This window comes from Podarcis liolepis (assembly GCF_965112155.1).
Source record: "Podarcis liolepis genome assembly, chromosome: 8".
Taxonomy (NCBI): Eukaryota; Metazoa; Chordata; class Lepidosauria; order Squamata; family Lacertidae; genus Podarcis; species Podarcis liolepis.
This window is the reverse complement of record NC_139560.1, coordinates 79,694,961-79,719,188: the sequence shown is the minus strand read 5'-3', so window position 1 is coordinate 79,719,188 and position 24,228 is coordinate 79,694,961. Positions and strand designations below refer to the sequence as shown.

Sequence of the window (24,228 nt, the reverse complement as noted above, 5' to 3'; positions counted from 1 at the left end):
GGTTATTCTTGATTTGAGAAATTGTGCTGATTTATTGGTTTACTGCAAAATTGGTAGAGTTGGCTGAAACCTAACAGAGATGTTGGTCCTGAGCCTATTGCTTCTTTCAAAGCTTTTAGTTATGTTTCCAGACATGGTGCTAAGACCACAAACCCTTGCAATCTCATGTGCTGCCTCTTCAATTAATCACTTGTTACACAGTGTCCTGTCTGGCTGGAGGCCAGGGTGTTTATGGGAAATCTCTCTCTCTCTTCTACTGATATCGATAATAGATAAGGATGCCACCAGGAGAGGTGAGAAATGGTAACAGCAGAACTGACTGACAGAACTGTCATCCCCTATTGCTAAATCTATTCATAGAACAGACAATATAAATCAAGCACCAACTACGGTACTCTTTTCCACCAAGTAAGAGATGTGTTTAATATCTGTCATTTTCAGTAAAGGTGGGGGTAGATGGGGGAGAGAAGAGAAGATTGTAAGTAAATTTGATGTATGTATGTTTCCTCCTATGAATGCGTCAAAAAAATCCATGTGTAAAACAGCTGTAAAATGATTAAGAAAGAATGTGCAGATATTACAAGAGTTTGGCTTGGTCAGGTTTGAGAGAAAGAGAGTCTGAAAGACAATATTCAAAGAATATTTTACCCCTCCTTTCCTCCAACCTGGAGGCAGCTTACTAAGGGCAGCTTAAAGGTAAAAGGGCCCCTGACAATTAAGTCCAGTCGTGAACGACTCTGGAGTTGCTGCGCTCATCTCGCTTTATAGGCCGAGGGAGCCGGTGTTTGTAAATAAAACAACCTTGCAGTAATAAAATCACAATAAAATACAGTAAAATCAGCAGTGATAAGAATCTGTAGGACCTCACACAGAAGTCAATTTCCTATATGATCCAAGTGCCTAAACAAAAATGTATTCATTCTTTGTTTGGATACTTCTACTATGGGGACAGCCTGAATACCACCTAGGGGAGTGCATGTTAGTTTCCCATAAATCCATCAGATGTGATAACAGGTAGAGCTATTTAAATAAAATACTATTTTGTGAGATAGCAGCAAGAAGTGGAATATTTAGGCAGGAAATCAGAAGAGTTTAAGCAATTATGAGTGCAAAACGTTCTGAAATAAGCTTATGAACAAAGAACTTCACTGTTCTTTGAATGCAGAAGTGGATAAACTAATGAATGGATAAGCTATGATTGTTTATAGTCTTATGCCTAATTTGTGCTTTAAAGGGGCTTTGTTGGTTTGTGTTATTTTTCTTCTGCAGCAACTGCACTTTTTAGTCTTGTCAGGCACCTAGCAGTAGAAAGAAGCTGGTCATATTCTTTAGCTAATTACTGGTGTCTATGCAAACTTCCATTATAAAGTCGATGCCCGAAAGGCTATGTTGTTTTGAATACCTGCCCTTAATTTCTGCATTCCTACAGCACCTCACTAAGTTCCATTGCAGCAACCTGGTCAGGGACTAAGTAATATACCTGAAGGAGTGTCTCCACCTCTATCATTCAGCTCCGACACTGAGGTCCACTCCTGAGGGTCTTCTGGCGGTTCCCTCACTGTGAGAAGTAAAGTTACAGGGAACAGGCAGAGGGCCTTCTCGGCAGTGGCACCCGCCCTGCAGAACACCCTCCCATAAGATGTCAGGGAGATAAAGAATTACACAACTTTTAGAAAACATCTGAAGGCAGCCCTGTATTGGGAAGTTTTTAATGCTTGATGTTTTACTATGTTTTTATATATGCTGTAAATTGCACAGTGTGGCTGGGGAAACCCAGCCAGATGGGCAGTGTATAAACAGTATAAGGACGGGGTATAAATAATCGATGATGATAGCTGCTACAGTCTTGTCCTGGGCAACTCATGACTGCTGTACAATTTTTTATTTTGTTTAGACTGTTCTGATTATGGATATTCTTGGGCATACCTGGTATGCCCCTTGTCTCTCTACAAGCCATTGATATATTTTATATTATTAACACCCCTCTGGAGAGTTTGGGATTTCTTGGCACACTGATGCGTAAGAAGGTGCTTATTCTCATGTCTGTTAGTCTTATAGTCCAGGTTTTGTGTGTGTTTCATGTTTGCTGCAATCACGCGCAAAGCCTGCTGTGCTTCTGTGAAGGGAGAATTGCCTGCACTTTCAATGAGAGTGAATCCTGAAAGAAAAGAGATCCCTGCACAAAATTAAAACCCTCCTTTACTTGAAACGATAACCAGAAAAAGTCCTTTCCATCCTCTTCCTAAAATAATAAATAGCACATGCCAGCAATAACCCTCTAAAACACAAAACAACCAGACAGATATTGGACATCATTTGGCACCAACCATCAATTTTTAAAGCCTTTCTCAATAAAGCACAGTTACTGTATTTGAAGAAAATAATATTTTGTGATATTTTCCATTGCACCTTCTTTCAACTACTAGCATAATCCTTCTAGTCTGCCTTTTGGGTAGCATTGCCAACCATCTATTATTGCATACTAGTGTGACCAGTGAAAAGCATGTGCTATCAGGAAACTACTATCTGAATGCCAATGAACCCTAGGGGCAGTCCAACTGTTTTGTTCATTTATCCCTTCCTTTTCTTTGAACAGAAACCAGAGTAGCTTGCAACTGAAAATCAAATAAAATGCATACCCTCCAATATTTCTCCAATGAAAACAGGGACATCCTATTCCATAATGATAATTTTACTATTTATATCCCACACATCTTACTGGGTTGCCCCAGCCACTCTGGGCAACTTCCAACATATACAATAACATAATAAAACTTTAAACATTTAAAAAACTTACCTATACAGGATTTGCCTTCAGGTGGCTTGTGGGTCAGATAACTCCATACCCTCCAGCATTTCTCCAATGAAAATAAGGACATCCCTAGGAAAATCGGGATATTCTGGGATCAAATCCAGAAACTGGGATTGCTTCTCTAAATCAGGGACGTCCCTGGAAAATAGGGACACTTGGAGGGACTGAGAATGGCAGTAAAATCATACCTGCAAATAATGATAAAACAAAATAGCTGCAGAAATAAACAATCTCGTAATATAAACAATGCAACAACAAATCACAAGGGGGGGGGACAACAACCAACATAAAAGTAGCAGCAGAAAATAAAAACATCTCCAAGAAATCCTCAACCCTAAAAGTGTTCAGTATTGCAGCTAGGTGGGTCTCCCTCAGGAGGGCATTCTACCTGATTGATCCAACACCCAGATCTGCCAAATTTGCTTATTGGCACATGCTAGGCTTCCAGCCCTCCAGAGGTTTGGGACTACAATTCCCATCATCCCTGACCACTGGTCCTGTTAGCTATGGATGATGGGAATTGTAGTCCCAAACCTCTGGAGGGCCGGAGTTTGCCTATGCCTGTGCTAGGCTTTTCTAGGGCATGCCAGATTCCATTTGGGTCACCCATGAACTGGGAACTTCTGCCGCATAGTCCACCATAACTTTGGCCCCTAGCCTCATACATTCCCTCCCACCCCCCGCCGCCCTTGGCCCAGCCAGGGCGAGGTGGGCAGTACTTTTTTTAAAAGTCCAGCAGCCTTGAAAATAAGGGATCAGCAGCCAAAATAAGGGATTTTGCTTAGCTTATGCACATCGGGGCTGCCGTCGTCCTGGCGCAAGGAGTTCCATCGGTCCTTCCCTGCCCGAGAGAGAGGGAGGGAGGAAGAGAGACTCTCACCTGCGAGCCCGGCATGAGATGGTTGTGGCGCTGCCCTTCTGTGTCCCTCCCCATCCCCTCCTCTTCCTCCTTCCTCAGGCCGCCTCCTCAGCCGCCTCCGGCTTCCCCTGACAGTGCGGCGGAAGTCTTGCAAGAGAGGGGCTGCCTGCCCGCCCGCTGCCACCCATCTCCTCATGACGTGTCCCTGAGGGGGAAAGGGAGAGATGGAGACACGGCAGCTCATGTGCGCGCGCTCTCTTGTGGCAGAGGACCCTGAGCCGCTGCTTCTCTCCCGAGCCAGGCAAGCGTGAAACCTGGGAAATTTAAGGGACATCATCAATCCGGGACAGCAGTGGGACACAGCACTGGGATAAGGGAGTTTCCTGCCAAATAAGGGACTGTTGGGTTGGAATAACGACAGACGAGTAGCAAGTGTCATGTGAGAGGCATCTCTCGAGCAAGTCCCGAGAAGACTCTTTTATTGAATATTACAACATTGCCACAGGTTGCTGATTGGTTGACACAAACACAAAGCAACTTGTTGCTGATTGGTTAACACAAGTACAAAGCAAAGGTTACATATAGGCATTAATCACCAATAGATTAAAGGCTGGGAAAGGGAGCACAGAACGAGACAGGCATGAAACCTCCTAATTAAATTATAACCAGTGATTAATATAGCAAGACTAAAACAATTACTAATGATTGATCATAACATGAAAGAACATAATAATCACATTCCGTAGATGTGGTCAGCTATGCATTAAGAACAGGTCAGAGTATAATGTTGTCATGAACTGAACATTCTAGGGAGATGAGGGAATGTCTTGGTATTTAGAACGGGTTGTGCAGCATGTGCAGAAGCAGAGAAAAGCTTAGAAGCAAGACTTCCCATCATGCCACAGTCATGTGCAGAAGCAGAGCTTCCCTTCAAGGGACGGTTGACAGCTATGACCGGTGGGGGGAGAGACAGAGGGTCATCCTGAAACCAGGAACAAGGAAGCTTCTTGGATACATATTACCTGGATTTCACAAAGTTTGTAACAGAAGTGTGTTTTGCATTTCAGGAGTTACAGTTTGAAAGGCTTACCCGAGAACTTGAGGCTGAACGCCAGATTGTCGCCAGCCAGCTGGAGAGATGTAAACTGGGATCTGAGACTGGAAGCATGAACAGCATTAGGTATCGTATGAGAGTTATTGTGTTATTTCTCCATAGCTGATTGGCATTGATAATGGATTGTGTTCCTCCTCTGACATATCAGGGTGGAGCTGTGATTTATTAGCAAAGAGAAAATGATTGTGAATCGTGGGCAAAAATAGATGTCGCAATTACTCGTGAAAACTGTGGAGGCAATGAAATAATTTGACTTCTGAATCTGCTAGGTTTGGCTCCTTTTTCTCATGCACTGGGATAAGAAAAATAAATGCAGCGAAAAATAAATGCAGCTTTTTGGCATGTGAAAATGGAGAGAGTGCCCCAGATCATTTCCTGTCACACAAACATAACTTGTGGAAATATATTACTGGATAACCTTTTGGTCATTCTTCTAGTTGGATCATTTTAGTAGAGAAATTATTTATGCATTTTAAAATATGTATGATTTTTTTTAACTGCAATGTTCTGAAATCTGGTTCTTCTTGTATCTCTGGGAAATAATGAGAAAAATGTTCATGCAGGTAGCATGATTCCGTATGCAGAATTATAATGGTGCTAATAGATTTCACTTTTAAAAGGTTCGATCTAAGCAGAGACTTGCATGGAATACTAAATTTAGGTTGGTATCTTAGGTTGCTTGTCTGAAGGCATGATTAGGCTTGTAAAGTGAATTTGTAGTAGAAGATCATTCTTGTAAGAGGACGAAATGATTACACTGGAGATGATCCTCTAAACATTTCTAAACAATTGCATAATATTAATGAGATGTTGACAGAAGAATAGCCCAGTTATTGCTTTGTGATAATAGGCCATACACTTCATGGAGCCAAATTTGCAAATAATTAAAAAAGCACTTCAAGTCTGATGATATGCCAGAAATTTGAGAGACCCGGAAAACAAAATAAAATTCAAATGATTGCATAGTAATTTCTGGTTAGCCAAAATCCTTTAAAACAATATTTTATTTTAAATAATTGAGCAAATGCAAAAAGGGGGTCAAAAGCTTCGCAATGTGGTTTCAAGATACTGCCAATCTGTTCTTTAATGTGTGCATTGATTCTTGGTGTTTTTTAAGCGTCTAAAGGCACAGTGGCAGTATTGTAGTCATTGATGTTAATCCGACATGTGATTATTGCTAATTTTAGACATTTCCCTTAAACACTCTTCCTAACAGTAGGAATATTGCCTGATCTCAGTGGGGGCCTGGAACAGAATCCCCATGTAAATAGGGGGTCACCTGTACTCCTAGGACAACTGAAAGAAGTTCTTGCATTTATGTCCACCACTATTAACAAAAGCAGTGAGTGCACCCCTTCATTGTGGGATATTAGCAACTATATCCTAGGCTACCGTTCCTGAATCCCAAAATGGTTTTCAACCTTCTAAGGGGACAGTGGACATGATTTTCACTGCAGAGAGCAAAACCAACCCGTGTATATAGGGTTTATTGACCTGGCTAAGGCCTTCAACACTGTAAATCGTAATGCCCTGTGGACTGTCTTTCTGAAAATTGGCTGCCCAGATACATTTGTGAACATCATTCAGCTCCTTTGTGATAATATGACAGCAAAATCACAGGTAACAATAGCTCTCAAAGTGAACCATTCACAGTGGGATCAGGTGTTAAACAGGGTTGTGTTATTGCCCCAACTCTATTTATTATTTTCACTGCCATGAATCTACACATTGTCGAAGGGAAACTCCCCACCAGGGTAGAAATCATATATCAAACAGATGGAGAGCTCTTTAACCTGAGTACACTGAAAGCAAAGAGTTAGGTTACCATAACGTCTGCCATAGAGCTTCAATATGCTGATGACAATGTAGCGTGTGCACACTCAGAGGATGACCTCCAAACCATCCTAAATAGTTTCACAGAAGCTTATGAAAAGCTTGGCCTATCGCTCAACATCCAAAAAACCGGCTACACCAACAAGCACAAACCAATCTCTCTGCAGCACCACTAATCAAACATAATGGTATAACATTGGAAAAGGTCAATCACTTCTCCTACCTGACCAGCTATTTTTCCACAAGGGCAGACATTGATGCCAAAATCCAGCATTGCCTGAGCTCTGCGAGTGCAGCTTTCTCCCAATGGAAGTGCAGAGTCTTTGAGGACCGGGACATTCTCAGGGAAACCAAAATGCTTGTTTACAAAGCTATTGTACTACCAACCTTACTGTACGCTTGTGAAACATGGACCACTTATAAACACCATCCCCAACTCCTCAAAAGATTCCATCAACGGTGTCTCTGAAAAAAATTACATGTCACTTGGGAAGGCAGGCAAACTGGAAGACAGGCAAAGATCACCAGTGTCAAAGCAATGATTCTTCAACATCAACTATGTTGGATTGGTCATGTTGTGCGGATGCCTGATTATCGTCTTTCAACGCAACTACTCTATGCCAAACTTACAGTAAAAATGGAAAACGTAATGCTGGCAGTCAACAAAAGAAGTTTAAAGACTCTCTTCAAGGCAAATCTAACAAAAAGTAGCATAAACACTGACAACTGGGAAACAATGTCCTGCAAGCACTCCAATTGGAGAACAGCCTTTACCAAAAGTGCCATAGACCTTAAAGACGCTCAAACTCAGGACGAAAGGGAGAAATGTTTGGCAAACCCTCACCTTGATCAACTCCCGCCCGGAAACCTATGTCCCCAATGTGGATGGACATGTGGATCCAGAACTGGCCTCCACAGTCATTTGCAGAGTCACTGTTAAGGGTGAGTTCATGGGAGACAATCTTACTTAGCCAAGAGTGATCGCCAAAGAAGAATAAGATGCTGATTTACAAATTTGTATCATAAACACAGGAAGGAGAGATGAGGCTATTAGTTACATTGGGAAATTAACCACCTTGAACTGAGGACTTGAAATCATGATCATGTGTTATAAACGGTGCTTCTTTGTACAGCTCCAGCTGCTGTGGAAGGTAGAGAATTGTGTTTGGAAATTGTGTTTGGAAACACATGGTTACAGAAGTTGGGCACCATCCCTACTCTCTACTGAGTCATAGCAAAATTGAGGGGGGCGTGTTTCCAGGTGCTTACCCAGGGTCTGTGTTCTTTTGATAATCAAGACTGTCATAGTTTTAAGAAATATGATTTATTCACATATTTACACCTGAATTTAGATGGAGGGAGTCAAGATCTTACAGCACAGTAGGGGCTTGTTTCCCACAGCAATGCAGCAGTGGAGTCCAAGGCATCTTTCCCAGTCTGCCTTCAGCCAAAATTATTCTGCCTATTCCAAGTCTCCTGCCGTGCCAAAGGCCCCAAACTCAAGTGTGACATCATGCCCAGTTGCCCTGGCAACTTTCCAGATCCCCTGCCTCTGTTCATACCTCAGGGCAGGAGGAAAAAAGACCGTTTTCTTACAATGCCAGTGGCCCTGTATTGTTTCTTAATGGCCCTAGCTTAGCCAGGTCATTTGGCATAGGCTAGCCCAGGAATTCCTCTGCAGCTTGTATTTCTCCTTTCATCTCCCAATTAGTCAAAATCCTACCATTTATTAATTTCTAGGGTTTAGGGTAAGGTTACCAGATGACCCCGTTGCCTGGGGACAGTCCCCGGATTGACAAATCAGTCCCCATACAAAATCCATTGAAGTTGAAAAGTGTCCCAGGATTCATTGAAAAAAATCTGGTAACCTTAGAACTTTAGGGGGCTCCTCAGGGCTTTTTTAAAGCTGGAACTCACCAGAACTTAGTCCTGGCACCTCTCAGGTGGGCACCATTGCCATTATAAGAGAACATGGGAGGTTTTCATGGTGAGTTCTGGCACTTCTTTTTCTAGAAAAATAGAACTGGTTTCTCCCCCCCCCCAAAAAAAAAACCTCTTTAACAATATAGACACATTTGTTTGTAGGGAAGAATGCAGAGTAAGCAAAGCTAACATAGCTGGAGGCCCCACTATGTTACAGCAAATATTGCCATGTAATTATATTCATTTTCTAAAATCACAATCTCCCTTTTGACTCAATGGGAGATCTCAAGGAGGATGCAGTGTATTCCATGTATTATTCTGTGTAAAATGAGGAGGATATGCATGCCTCCTAGAGTTGCTCTGATCAATGTTTGGTCATTTTCACTTGAATACCAAACCAAGCTGCAGTGAAAAAGTGAAAACCCCAAGTCTGATCTTTCGGTACATTGTATGCTGATTTGCTTATGTACTTCCACAGCCACTAACACTCAAATTAGTTCTATATAGTACTAAACTGATGCAAACGGCTTTCTTTTCTTACTAATTTAGGAATGGGTCACATTATTCTGATGAGTGTTTCCTTTGAAACCCTAGAACTGACCCCCTTTTCATTCTTTTTTTGTTTCCCTTTACTTTTGGCTGGTGCCTTTCTTGCCTTCCTGACTTTGGCAAGATGTGAAATGCACAGTAGGGGCTGTATCTGGAGCTTGAAAGGAGATGGGCTCAGTGTCATAATAAGGCTTTTCCATTTGTATGCTGCTCCAACCCTACTCATGAGGAAAATCAGTTACCATGGGATTCAGTATTGGAGACTCTTTGTGAATTGGAACAAAAGCATAATAAAGCTATTATGAGGAGCTTCGCTGAATGGTTTAAAAAGAGACTTGGTGGTGATTTCCAGACAAGGGAGCATTGGAAACTATAAAGTTGATTATTATATCATGAGAGTAAACTGTAAGTTGCAGCACTGGATGGGTTTTTTAATTAAAAAATTGCAATGCAAAATGTTATTGCGTCGAAGAACTTAAAATTTTGAACAAATAGCCTTAAACACTATGCTAATGATAAGAAAGGGGACGCGGGTGAAGCTGTGGTGTAAACCACTGAGCCTTGGGCTTGCCGATCGGAAGGCTGCCGGTTCGAATCCCCATGATGGGGTGAGCTCCCGTTGTTCGGTCCCAGCTCCTGCCAACCTAGCAGTTCGAAAGCACGTAAAAGTGCAAGTAGATAAATAGGTACCGCTCTGGCAGGAAGGTAAACGGTGTTTCCATGCGCTGCTCTGGTTTTGCCAGAAGTGGCTTAGTCATGCTGGCCACATGACTCAGAAGCTGTACGCCGACTCCCTCGGCCAATAAAGCGAGATGAGCGCCGCAACCCCAGTGTCAGTCGCGACTGGACCTAATGGTCAGGGTCCCTTTACCTAGGTTGGCAGGAGCAGGGTCCGAGCAACGGGAGCTCACCCCATCATGGGGATTCGAACCGCCGACCTTCTGATAGGCAAGCCCTAGACTCTGTGGTTTAACCCACAGCGCCACCCGCGTCCCTAAAGCTTATTTAATTGATTGCAAATGTACTGTATAGGTTTCCCCCTTCTGCCAAGTGGTAAAGAGTGAACTCCCACTATAATAATCTGTACAGGAACAGGTCAGCATGAAGTGGGGGGGGGGGCGCAAAATATGAAAGGACAGTAGAAAAGGAGATGAGAGGAAGACTGATGCAAAGCTTATGGAGTTTTATCATTGACATAAATCAATACATTTCTGCCAAAATATTCTACCACAAATCAGGAATTTTATGTCTGTTATAGGACACATTTTGCTCACCAATCTCTACCATTTTCCTCCTCCATTGCTCCATATGACTACAGTAATGTGGCTTCCAGTTATGGTCCTTTCATCATGGTTCCCAAAAATGGAGATGTGGCTCTCTGTTTTCATGAATACCTCCTTGAAGTGGAGGGCAGATTTTAGGTCCATTATCTTCTCTCTCAGGATAATAGGGTTGCTATATGTTCTCTTTTTTTCCAGGACATGTCCTCTTTTTCATGGGTATGTAAAATGAGTGTCGTCATAGCGTTCCATAGTTAAAAGTAGAAGTCGGCAAATGTGTCCTCTTTTCTGCTCTTCAAAATATGGTAACCTTAGGGTAAGAGGACGCAAGAGAGGGCCTTCTTGGTGGCTACTCCCAGATTGTAGAACTCCCTTTCATGGGAGGTACAATGGCTCCTTTTTTTCTGCTTTCCTTTTCCCAGCAGGCAAAGTATTTTTGTTGTTGTTGTTCCATCAGGCCTTTGGCCACTAACTGGCTGTTGTGGCAGAGTCTTCCGAGACTGAGTGTTGTGCCCTTTCTTTCTTACGCTTTTACGTGGTTGTGTTTTCAGTGCTGTTTTTCATAGCGTTACTTATTTACTTCTTCTTTAATATTAATATTTTTTATTACGTGCTTTTAGTTATATTTGTTTTAATTTATGCCGAGAGCTGCCTTAGGTCCTGCACCGGGAGAAAAGTGGAGAATTAATAATTAATGGATAAATAAACAAAATTCCCCATCTTTTAACTCATCAGCATCCTTGGTACCTTTAGAAATCTCCTTAAGGAGGGCCATCTGTGATGGCCTGGGATTCCGAGTCTGAAAGTGATCCGGAGGAATCCCAGCCGGCACAGGAGTCCCCGCCTCCAGGGCCGGCTGAACTGGGGCAAGGCCTAGATGCTGAGGAAACTCAAGAGCAGGCACCAGGTGAAACCATTCTGGCCCCAGAGGTGCTGGATGACTCAGTGGCCACAGGTGAGCCTCCTCCAGGGCCCAGTAACCCTTCGGCCTCTCCTGATCTGCAGAGGCTTAGGGCAGAGAGGCGAAGGGAACTGGTTGCCCCCAGGAGGAGTGCTCGCCTTAAGGCCAGAGGAGGCGGGGCTCCTGGGGGTCGGGACCGCCCCTGACCTTAGAAGAGGATAAAAGCCCAGTCAGGCCGGCCCCAGGTTGCGGGAGCAACGTCGTTGTTGGCTTCGGACCTTCCTGTGTTCTTGATCCCTGCTCGGCTTCCTGTTCCTGACTATCCAGTACTCCTGTTCCCTGCTCGGCCTCCTGTTCCCGACCCTCCGGTGTTCCTGTTACCTGCTCAGCCTTCTGTTCCAGAGTTCCTGTTCCCCGCCCGGCTCTCTGCATCGGACCTCGCCCCTCTTCGTGTGGACTCTGCTACACTCACGGTACCTTACCCCCGGGACCAGCACAGTTTGCTCCCGCCACACCCGCACTCCCCCTTCGTAGGGGTGCGTTCGGGAAGAGTCAGAGGCCATGGCCGACCAAGCGGCTACACTGTTGGCAATAGCCCAGGAGAACCAGGCTTTGAGGCACACCGTGCAGCAGCTCAGTAACGCGATTACGGCACTGCAGCAGCGTTTGGACGCCCTACCGGCTCCTGGGGCCGACGCCCCGGCTTCTGGCAAGTACCCAGTGGCCTTGCCTGAGAAATTTGATGGGGCCCCGGCCAGCTTTCCCATGTTCCTTGCCCAGGCCAAGCTGTATATTCAGGGGCGCGCCCAGAATTTCCCTGACGACCGCACCAAGGTGCATTTTTTGATTAGTTTGTTAAAGGACCAGGCGGCCAAGTGGGCGTTGCCGCTGCTCAGGCAAGACTCCCCCTTGCTGACAGACTACGGGGGGGTTTGCAATCTGTTGGAGGCCGCGTTCGGCAACCCCCAGAAGGGGAGTCAAGCCAACCGGGCGATTCGGCGGTTGAGGCAGGGCAAGACCACGGTGGCCGCATACACCACAGAATTCCGGCTGCTGGCACAGGACTTGACCTGGAACGACTCGGCTCTCCGGGACCAGTATCTCGAGGGGCTTTCAGATGAGATACTGGACCAGCTGGCCACAATGGAACGCCCCACCACGCTAGACACCCTTGTTCAATGGAGTCTACAGATTGACGATCGGCTAGAGGACCGGCGTCAGGCTCGGGACCGCCGGCACCTCCAATTCTTGGCCCCAGTGTCTACCAGCAGCCCCACGGGCCCAGCTAAGTCATTGGAGGAACCTATGCAGCTTGGGGCAGTGCGGCCACGCCTCTCTCCCGCAGAGAAGTCGCGGTGTCGGGAGGGGAATCTATGTCTCTATTGTGGCGGAAGCGGACACTATGCAAGGTCCTGTCCTGAGAAACGCCAGCCGCAGGGAAACCACCAAACCACAGTAGCTGATGGCCCTGGCTACTTGGGGTCCCAAACAGCACAGAATGGGGCCGCACCAATTGAATTACAACACCTTATGGTTCCGGTACATCTATACCCTCCAGGAGGGCCATGGATTCTTACCCATGCGCTGGTGGATTCGGGCGCAACCCGCTCTTATATGGACGCTGCTTTTGCTGCCCAGCATCGGGTGCCACTTCGGAACAAGCCAGAACCGGTGCAGGTGGAGGCAATCGACGGACGGCCCCTGCGTTCGGGTGCCGTCACTCAGGAGACCCAGCCCCTGGTCCTGTGCCTCCAGCAGCACCGTGAGATGCGAACTCTGGATATTGCCTCCATGCCCCGGTTCCCCCTGGTGCTTGGGATGGACTGGCTGGAGGCTCACAATGTGCGGATTGACTGGGTCAAACGGACTGTACACTTCCCAGACCCCAGTTCTCCTGCTGAGACTGAGATGCTAGCAGCTGCGCCCACTGAGGAGGTTGCTGCAACGCTCCCCGCTGAATACCGGGAATATCACGACGTGTTTGAGGAACGGGGGGCAGACCAGCTGCCGCCGCATCGGTCCTTTGACTGTGGCATAGACCTCCAGCCCGGAGCGCCTCTACCGGTGAGTCGCTTATACTCGTTAACAGAGCCAGAGCGCGAGGCTTTACAGGACTTCTTGCGCAAGAACCTGGAGCGTGGGTTCATTAGGCCTTCTACCTCGCCCACTGCTGCGCCAGTGCTCTTTGTTAAAAAGAAATGTGGGGAGCTCCGCCTTTGCCATGATTACCGGGCCCTGAACAAAATTACCATCCCGGACCGGTACCCCTTGCCCCTTATTTCGGAGTTACTGGAGCGGGTGCAAGGGGCGCAGGTGTTCACCAAGCTAGACCTCCGGGGTGCCTACAATTTGATTCGGATCCGCGCCGGGGATGAGTGGAAGACCGCATTTGGGACCCGGTACGGACAGTTCGAATACCTGGTTATGCCCTTTGGTTTGTGCAACGCGCCTGCTGTGTTCCAACGGTACATCAACCACGTGTTCCAGGACTTGCTAGACAAGTACGTGGTGGTGTACTTGGATGACATTCTGGTTTACTCCCGTGACCCGGCGTGCCACGAAGGCCATGTCCGGACCGTGCTGCAGCGCTTGCGCGAGCATCGTCTGTATGCAAAGCTCAGCAAGTGCGAGTTTCATCAGCGGTCAGTGGACTTCCTGGGTCACCGACTCTCACCAGGTGGGGTGCAGATGGATCCTGGGAAGGTGGCAGCGGTTCAAGAATGGGCGGCACCTCGGAACCGCAAGGACCTACAGCGTTTCCTGGGGTTCGCCAACTATTACCGGACCTTCATTGCGGACTATGCTCACCGCACCACCCCGTTGACCCGACTACTGCGCCCCAAGACGCCGTTTTCCTGGGACAAGGAGGCGGAGGAGGCGTTTCAAGGGTTGAAGGCCTGTTTCCAGAGAGCGCCAATCTTGCAACATCCGGATCCTTCTTGACCCTTTGTGGTAGAGACTGACGCCTCCAGTACGGCTCTCGGTGCCGTCTTGTCTCAGCAGCACGGACCGGAAGCGCCACTTTTACCCTGCGCCTTCTATTCCCGCCAGCTCCTCCCAGCGGAGCGTAACTATACCGTGTGGGAGCGGGAACTACTGGCCATCAAGGTGGCCTTTGAGGTTTGGCGCCATCATCTTGAAGGAGCACGACACCCGGTGGAGGTGAGAACCGACCACCGGAACCTGGAATACCTCCAGACCACCCGCAAGCTGAACCAAAGGCAGATCCGGTGGGCGTTGTTCTTTTCCCGGTTCCAGTTCCGGATCCGCTACATCCCTAGCTCCGAAAACCAGAAGGCGGATGCCCTGTCCCGGAAACCCGAAGACAACGTAGACACGGTTCAGCAAGCAGCACCCACCACGATCCTACCACCAGCTGCATTCCTGGCCACCCAGGAGGTTGAGCCACTGCAGGCTCGGGTGCGGGAACAGCAGCGGGTCGACGCTTGGGCCCAGGAACGACTCCGGGAACTGGCCGAAGGATCATGCCCTCAGTATCCAGGGCTGGTCTCGCATCAGGGTCTTCTGCTGCACCACGGGCGCCTGTACATCCCATCAGGGCCGCTGCGGGCTGAGATTCTCCGGATGACCCATGATGCGCCAGCGGCGGGGCACTTTGGGCGGTATCGGACCACCCATCTGGTAAGCCGTGAGTTTTGGTGGCCCCGTTTGAAGGCCGACGTGGCTCGCTACGTCGCTGGTTGTGACGTCTGCAGGCGGGCCAAGGGGCCTACCGGGCGACCCCCCGGCCTTCTTCAGCCGTTGCCGGTTCCACCACGTCCTTGGCACACAGTTTCTTTGGACTTTGTAGTGGAGTTACCCCCGTCTCGTGGCTGCACCTGCCTTCTAGTTTTCTCCGACCACTTCACGAAGATGGTACACTGTGCCCCCTGCCCATCCGTACCCTCAGCTAAGGAAACCGCGCAGCTGTACCTTCAGCATGTCTTCCGCCTGCATGGCCTACCTGAGCGTGTAGTGTCCGACCGTGGCGTTCAGTTCACGTCCCGGTTTTGGCGTGCTTTGCACCAGGCCCTCGGGACAGAGGTCTGTCTCTCATCTGCTTACCACCCACAGACTGATGGCCAGACGGAACGGGCGAACGCGGTGGTGGAACAGTACCTCCGGTGTTACTGCAGCTACCAGCAGGACGACTGGGTCGACCACCTAGCATTGGCGGAGTTCGCTTATAACAACGCGGTGAATGCGTCCACCCAGCAGACCCCGTTCCAAGCCAGTTATGGTTTTCATCCACGGTTGTTTCCGGATGTGCTGCCGGCATCTGCAGTCCCTGCGGTGACAGAGTGGCTTCAGGAGCTCCAGTCCCAGCAACAGCTGTTGATGGAGCAGCTGCGCCAGGCCAAGGAGGCGTACAAGGTCCAGGCCGACCGCCACCGCCAGGTGGGGCCGGAACTTCACGTCGGTGACCTGGTGTGGCTTTCCACTCGCCACCTCCACCCTTCTCGACCTTCGCGGAAGCTGGACGCCCGGTTCACCGGCCCGTTCCCTATCGTGAACCAGGTCTCGCCTGTGGCATTCCGCCTCCGGTTGCCAGCACACCTGAAGGTTCACCCGGTATTCCACAGGTCCCTTCTGAGTCCGGTGGCCCCACCCGACGAGTTCGACCCGAACCGTCCCCGACCGCAGCCAGTTTTGGTGCAGGGAGAGCCTGAGTACGAGGTGGAACGCATTCTGGACTCCCGATACCGCAGGGGAAGGCTGCAGTATCTCATTGACTGGAAGGGGTATGGGCCAGAGGACCGTTCCTGGGAACCAGCGGCCAACGTCCACGCGCCTGCCTGCATCCGAGAGTTTCATACGGCGTACCCCAGCAAGCCAGGTCCGGACCCTCAAGTGAGGGGGGGGGCCTGGGAGGGGGGATGGTGTGATGGCCTGGGATTCCGAGTCTGAAAGTGATCCGGAGGAATCCCAGCCGGCACAGGAGTCCCCGCCTCCAGGGCCGGCTGAACTGGGGCAAGGCCTAGATGCTGAGGAAACTCAAGAGCAGGCACCAGGTGAAACCATTCTGGCCCCAGAGGTGCTGGATGACTCAGTGGCCACAGGTGAGCCTCCTCCAGGGCCCAGTAACCCTTCGGCCTCTCCTGATCTGCAGAGGCTTAGGGCAGAGAGGCGAAGGGAACTGGTTGCCCCCAGGAGGAGTGCTCGCCTTAAGGCCAGAGGAGGCGGGGCTCCTGGGGGTCGGGACCGCCCCTGACCTTAGAAGAGGATAAAAGCCCAGTCAGGCCGGCCCCAGGTTGCGGGAGCAACGTCGTTGTTGGCTTCGGACCTTCCTGTGTTCTTGATCCCTGCTCGGCTTCCTGTTCCTGACTATCCAGTACTCCTGTTCCCTGCTCGGCCTCCTGTTCCCAACCCTCCGGTGTTCCTGTTACCTGCTCAGCCTTCTGTTCCAGAGTTCCTGTTCCCCGCCCGGCTCTCTGCATCGGACCTCGCCCCTCTTCGTGTGGACTCTGCTACACTCACGGTACCTTACCCCCGGGACCAGCACACCATCACAGGCTCTGTGTATTTCTTCAAGGTTGTAGCTGTCATCAAGGTGGCATCTTAAGATATATCTGCCACCTGCCCTGGATAGAGCTAAAATCAGTGTAGTGGGGTGAAATGAGATGCCCAAAAAGGACAAATAAAAAGTCAGGGATTGTGAATGAAGGCCCTTAATTAAGGCTGTCCATTTAAAGTTTGAGAACTTAGGCAAAACAACTTGTCTGATAATATTCTGCATCCTTATATTCAGTATTCTGCAAATGAAAGGTATTTTGAAATAATTGAAGCAGTAAGGGGATTAGATCCATAACACGGGGGGGGGGGAGGAAGGGGAGTCAATGAACATGTTAAAGGAATTGTCACGTTATCAAAAAATAAAAATAAAAAATTAAACCTTTAATTTCTTTGGTAATGAGTTATTCTCAAATGTTCAGCATTAAGTGTGGTGCCTGTTTTAATCCATAAAAACACAATTTATGTTTTTTTCTAATGGAGCAAACACAGATGTTTCACAACTTAAGCACATTCAAATCCCTAGAAAGAATGCCCAAAATACGAAAAACTAAGGAAAGACTGCAGTTGCAGTCATAAATTAATTTTTGTGCTGTGCTTCTCATAATATTTATTTTGCCAAAGATTCTTAGGTTACAGATATATTGTAAATTCCCTGATGGCTAATTATTATAGTCAGGTCTATACTTTTAATGGCATAATTATGGTCTGATTGCGAATGACTCTTAAATAAAGCTTTGGTTGATTAAACAGGGTGTTCTGCTTGGCAATGTATCATTATTGTAAATATGTATTTCTTTTCTTAACTTTCTTTACGCTCATATAGAGACAAAATCTTATATAGTTATTGCAGATTAACTACATGACTAAAACCAAATTTCACAATGCAGAAAGCCAGAGAGAATGAAATAAGATAGTACGCAATGAATATGTCTAAAACCCCATTATATGCTTGACCTTTATAATGTCCATCTCAGACAAAACAATTATTTATTCCAAATGTATTACTTTGCTGTGTGTGTGTGGTTTTTTAATGTTACCAGAGATGCTGTTTCAAAAATCAGTGCAAGCAGGATTTTAAAAGCTAGCTCTTTTAATACATCCAATACTAAATACAGTGGTGCCCCGCAAGACGAATGCCTCGCACGACGGAAAACTCGCTAGACGAAAGAGTTTTCCGTTTTGGAGGTGCTTCGCAAAACGAATTTCCTATGGGCTTGCTTCGCAAGATGACAATGTCTTGCGAATTCCTGCTGTTTTTTTCTCTTCCCCCCCTTTTTCTAAGCAGCTTATCAGCTGATCCGATCAGCAGATAAGCCGCTAAAAGCCGCTAATAGCGCTAATCCGCTAATCCGTCAATGGGCTTGCTTCGCAAGACGAAAAAACCGCTAGACGAAGAGAATCACAGAACGGATTCTTTTCGTCTTGCGAGGCACCACTGTACAAAAAGATGTAGGAAAAGAATTGTGAATTTTATGCATATGTGGTGGAAGTGTAAGAAGATAACATCATTTCTGGAATTAACTTAGTATTTCTATTAGTCGGATGATTGAATACTCTTTACAATTAAGTCCATTTCATGGACTGCCAGGATATTTAAGAAGAAAAGTGAATCCAAACATCTGGAATTGGCATGAACTCCAGCAAAAATCCCAATAGCTTCTAAATGGTGTTTACATAATGTGCCAACTATGATTAAATTAATTTAGTATTTGGCTCAAATGGCCAGATTGACAGAATATGTGGGGTGCCAAAAGAAAATTAAACAGAAAGAAACTTTTGAGAAATCATGAACCCCATTATAGCTGCTGGGTTGGTTTTTTTAGCATGTAATATTTATCCAATGGCTGTGTGAGTGGAAGGCAGCTCATGCAAACACACTCTTCCCCCCCCTCCGCCACCCAGAAATCCTCTCCAGGGGCTGCAGTGTGGTGGGGGGTGGGAATTGCCCAAATTAGGCAGAGAGATTTTGCAGGATCAGAGCTCCTTTTGGAACAAGACTCCTCCAGGCTCCACCCACTTTGGGGTGATTCCACCTTCCCACTGCAGCCCTTATGACATGTTCATAGGGGGAAACCCTATGGAGAGGGTTTTGTGGGGCTGCAGGGAGATGCAAAGGAAAGGAAAGCTCAGTTTTGTGGGCTTCCCTCTTCTCATTGCAACTTTTGCATTTTTGATGTCTTAAATAGTAGAAAATGTAAAATAATTAATAATTAGTTTAATGAGAATTTATTTTGCATATTCTGTTTATTTTGGACATTGTGAATGAATATATAAATATCGGAGATAGGAAATGCAACATATTTGTATTTTAAATGTTTATATTTCATGTATGTAATATGCTTATAACAAAAAGACTAAATTAAATGCAAAAGTAAATAATGTAAGACATTTAGGTTGCATTACATGAAAATAAAAAATAATATCTAGCTAGCCCTCACAGTTCTAAAGGTTCTAATATCTGATGTGTTTAGGTTTTCATTTATTTATCCAATGTCCTTCCTTAACTACTTGATTAAAAAAAAAAAGCACCTGGGAATTGATCACTGTTCAATTTGTCAACAAGTAGCAGCATGTTCAAATTAATACATGAAGTCTTCAGGAAATAACTATTGCAAGCTGCTGGTGAGAAGAGCGGAATTTACTTACAGTGGTCCCCCGCAAGACGAACGCCTCACAAGACGGAAAACTCGCTAGACGAAAGAGTTTTCCGTTTTGGAGGTACTTCGCAAAACGAATCTCCTATGGGCTTGCTTCGCAAGACAAAAATGTTTTGCGAGTTCCTGCGGGTTTTTTTTCCTCCCCCCCCTTTTTCTAAGCCGCTAAGCCGCTTATCAGCTGATCCGATAAGCCGCTAAAAGCCGCTAATAGCGCTAATCCGCTAATCCGTCAATGGGCTTGCTTCGCAAGACGAAAAAACCGCTAGACGAAGAGAATCACAGAACGGATTCTTTTCGTCTTGCGAGGCACCACTGTACTTTTTTATTAGTTCCTTACATTCTATAGCCTCTCCTTTCTTCTGTGTTTGCACCTAAGTCAGCATACATGAATTTATCAAGATGTCTCATATCTAGAACCAGACCTACTTAGCTTCAGCAAGACAGTGACCTCATATTACCAATATCACCTTAATTTAATTTAATTTAATTTGATCTGTATATTGGACCCACTAGCTTTTCAAATAGGCTTTCAGTTGAGACCTTTTCCAGCAATTGTTTGTGTGTGTGTGTGTACAGTATATATATTTAACTTCAGCTAAGAAAATACAACCAGGGACGCGGGTGGCGCTGTGGGTTAAACCACAGAGCCTAGGACTTGCCGATCAGAAGGTTGACAGTTCGAATCCCCGCAACGGGGTGAGCTCCCGTTGCTCAGTCCCTGCTCCTGCCAACCTAGCAGTTTGAAAGCACGTCAGAGTGCAAGTAGATAAATAGGTACCACTCCAGCAGGAAGGTAAACGGCATTTCCGTGCGCTGCTCTGGTTTGCCAGAAGCGGCTTAGTCATGCTGGCCACATGACCTGGAAGCTGTACGCTGGCTCCCTCAGCCAATAAAGCGAGATGAGCACCGCAACCCCAGAGTTGGTCACAACTGCACCTAATGGTTAGGGATCCCTTTACCCTTTACCTTTAAGAAAATACACGATACTTTGGTTAATTTAATAAAGCTGGTAACCAGAGAGCTCATTCTGTTAAAGAAGAGCATTTTACTCCTGTCATTTAGTGTGTTTTTCTGTGCAGCGCTATCTTGCAACTTCAGCAACATTAAACTTACAGTTCAGGTTATGTGCTTGATCCATAGCTTTTAGCATAAGTGGGAAACATGTAAAGAGGATAGGAATGTTCTTAACATTAGCCATGACTTCCTCCTGCACAGAATTACGTATGCAAACTATGGTTGCACACAAAAATCTTAAGATCAAAGCCAGCGAACATATTCCAGAGGGACATGTGGACAGTACATCAGAGGTGCTAAGGTCTGTCAGCCCCCGAGCTGGGCATTTGGACATGAATCACCCCCCAGGCTCGTTTAAGTGGATACTCCATGACAGCTAAGTGTGGGTCCCCACCTCTATCTGTGTGGACTAAGGATCCAACTCAATCCCTATTCTGCTAACAAGTTGTTGCAAGTGGTATGAGGTAGGCAGAACTTCAGGCAGGCCCCATTAGTCTGCAAGAAAAAAGCTCCTCCCTGGCCCATCTGAAGGCAGCCCTGTTTAGGGAAGTTTTTAATGTTTGATATTTTATTGTGTTTTTGATATTCTGTTGGGAGCCGCCACTAATAATAATAATAATAATAATAATAATAATAATAATAATATGACGAGGTCCATAGCAAGGTCTAGCAAGGGCATGCCTGCTCACCTTCAGGCAGCCCATAAACCCTGAAAATCAGTGCGGGACAGTGGGGAATCCAGTGCTGATCAATTGCCAAGGCCTAGATGCAATCAGCTTTACATGGCCATGGCCAGGGAGCAGACCAGAAGAAAGAGGTTATCTCTCAGGTCCACCCCCAAGCCTGCCCCCTCGCACATCCGTGATTGGCCAGAACGCCATGTGGGCACATTCCCAGCAGTTGACACAGCAAGAGGAGGTGGAGGTGCCCCTTCCTGCTGCGTCAGAGCTGGGGTGAGGAAGCCCAGCCCAACCATGGCTGCACCTGGGTTGCAACTGCTGCTCTTGGCAGCATAGTAAGCAATCTTTCCTGCTGAAGTTCCACATGGGGTTTAAGTCACAGGAGTTTATGACAGAGTAACTGCCTGTGATGCATTAATGTGATTTAAAAAAAAAAAAAGATTGCCACACTTGGCAGATGTTAAGCGGATCCTCAAACTGCCTTTTTAGTTTTGTAGTTTTAGGGAGGAAATGTCTACTGGAGAAAACACCATACCTCTAGATGTATCACATGTGTCCAAGGTTGTGACTATCGTCTATAGCACTGCTCTTCAATGTGATCATCTGTTTTCTGTCCGACTTTCCAACTAAAAGCGGGGGCACTACCTTCAGAACAATTTGAAGCATCCTATATATCAGTAAGGCAGTGCTTCAAAATCTTATTGTAACCCCTATCAGCCCCAACCAACACAGCAGGGGTGAGTTGAAGTCCCAAAACATCTGGAGGGTACCAGGGTGGGGAATTCTGGAGTAAGCCTTCAGAAGAAGGTTAAAAACAAAAATAAAAAACCGTACCACTCACTAACCAGGTTTCTCAGGTCTTAGCTTTGGCTCAGGCATCAACAGCTGACATTTAGTTAACTACAATGAAGGAACAATATACAGTTTGGACAGCTGTAAATGTCACTAGTTTTAAGTGCATACAGTAATTCTTCTGAAAGACGTTGTGCTCATGTTAGCATCCACCTTTCTCACTCTGGCATTTGATGATTTCAAATGAAAGGTAGCACCTTCTCTGGCTTGTTGCTAATAGGGTATTCTCCAGTGAAGGTTGAGAGATATATCATCCTGTTCCACTTTCACTCACAGCCTGTTTGAATTTGTGTTTGTGCCAATTGAGGTTAAGCAGCAACACAGTGTTCTTGCTGAAAGATGTAAAAACAATCATTGCTGATAATGTTGCAGATGAAGATAGATAGTGTGATAAATAATGAGGGCGAAGCAATTTATGTAAAGTGACTGCATGGGAATCTGGGCCCTTTAGTGATTACGTACAGAAAATGGCCTGAGAACAAGACCACAGTAGTACTGTATCTGCATAACGGAACTGGAAAGCAATATTTCTAAAAGACTGCAGAATACACCTAGACATCTTATCATTAATGGCCAATAAATGGCGTTTCTGTGCACCCTGGCACTCATCATGGTGTCCCATTGCACCAGAAGCGATTTAGGCATGCTGGCCACATGACCGGGAAAGCTGTCTGGGCAAACGCCGGCTCCCTTGACCTGAAAGCGAGATGAGCACCGCAACCCTATAGTCACCTTTGACTGGTCTTAACTGTCCTGGGGTCCTTTACCTTTACCTTTAACTTAATGGCCAGTGTAAAGGTATTGCATGGGGGGGGGGGTCAGAGTTATGCCAAACAGTGGAGGGGATACAAAAACAGAAGTGCTCAGATTTATGACTGTGACAATTTTGAAACTGCTTCTCATATGCTGTGCAAGATCTAGGATCCACTTTTTAATAAAATATTTTGAAAAGCCAGAGAAGTTCTGATTAACAGCAATTAAAATAATTCAAAGTCTCTGTGTTTGTTACTTTGAAACTGTTGCTTCCCCCCCCCAAAAGGCTGTAATAATGGCCCTTTAGCAATAGCATATCAAGTTCTCTAACCTGTTGTAGGAAAGAAGTCCAGACCATGGGAAGTTCAATGGCAACTTTTCTCCAAGGTGGGTTTCTCCATTTGGATTTTGGTGTGTGGGAAATGCAACTCAGGCCTGATCTGGATCACAGTCCCTCTATGGCTGCTTTTCAAATATTATCAACTATTTTATTTATAAGACTATTTCTAAATAGCCTACTCATTAAAAAGGTTTGGTATACAACAAAGTAATTAAAACATCATAAAAATCATAAAACACAGAACTTATGACCAATAGTAAATTAAATTAATTCTCTAAACATGTTTGGCAAAACGGAAATGTCTTCAACATGCAGAGGATTATCAGAATTGTGAGTCTCTGTCTGATTTTAATGGGAACAGTGTTCCATTGTACTGGTGCCACTATGCTAAACGCCTTTGTGTAGAAGCTAAAATAATATGAAATAACTGTCACTCCTTCTTGTAATGAATGAGACATTCATGAACCTCCATAGTCAAACCTACACAGCTAGCTTTAATCAGTCAACATAGACAAGGGTCAACGGCTTCCAACCACATCATCTAAAACTGATCCCATAGAACTCAGTTAGATGGAATTTTGGACTCCTCATCAAGACTTGCTCTAATTAATAACAGCATCAAGGTCATTGTGAAGTCAAGTGAGTTTACCCTGAAAATGTCTTGCAAATATACACAGCAGGAAATGGAAGGATCCAGTGCTTCATTGACAAGCACTAGGCAACCAAGCACAAAGACCCTAGGCAAACCTTACAGAGCTCAGCTGAACAGCTACGTGAGAATATAATAGCAGCAGCAGCTATGGAATGTGCTGTCCAAACCGTAGGCTTGATAATGTATACCTACCTGTGTTCTAGCTCCTGTTCAATCTTGTTTCATAGCCCTTAGTTCCCTGGAATGACAGGGTGCTGAATACACTCCACAGCACTAGAGATGGTGCACAGGAATGGTCTTATTGACAGCCCACCACATCTCACCACTTCAAGTGCTCTATCCACCAGAAGGTCCTCCAGAGCATTCGGGAATCCTTCTGATTCCACCAGTCTGAGGACAGGTCATCCAGAGAGGTCCTCCATCCCTTGAGTGGTGGTGGTACATAGTTACAAGCTGTAATTCCAAATCTCCTCAGGATAAAATGTTCTTCACAAA

At 46.2% G+C, this 24,228-nt stretch overlaps 1 pseudogene across 1 annotated transcript in view; it reads left to right on the top strand.

The window, feature by feature from the left end:
- LOC310713852 (catenin delta-2-like) overlaps nt 1-24,228 on the top strand; it is a 273,582-nt pseudogene that overhangs the window by 165,402 nt on the left and 83,952 nt on the right. Inside the window, exon 3 of the transcript XR_014530107.1 lies at nt 4,739-4,851. The product of XR_014530107.1 is annotated as a catenin delta-2-like (transcript). The remainder of the gene's footprint in view (nt 1-4,738; nt 4,852-24,228) is intronic.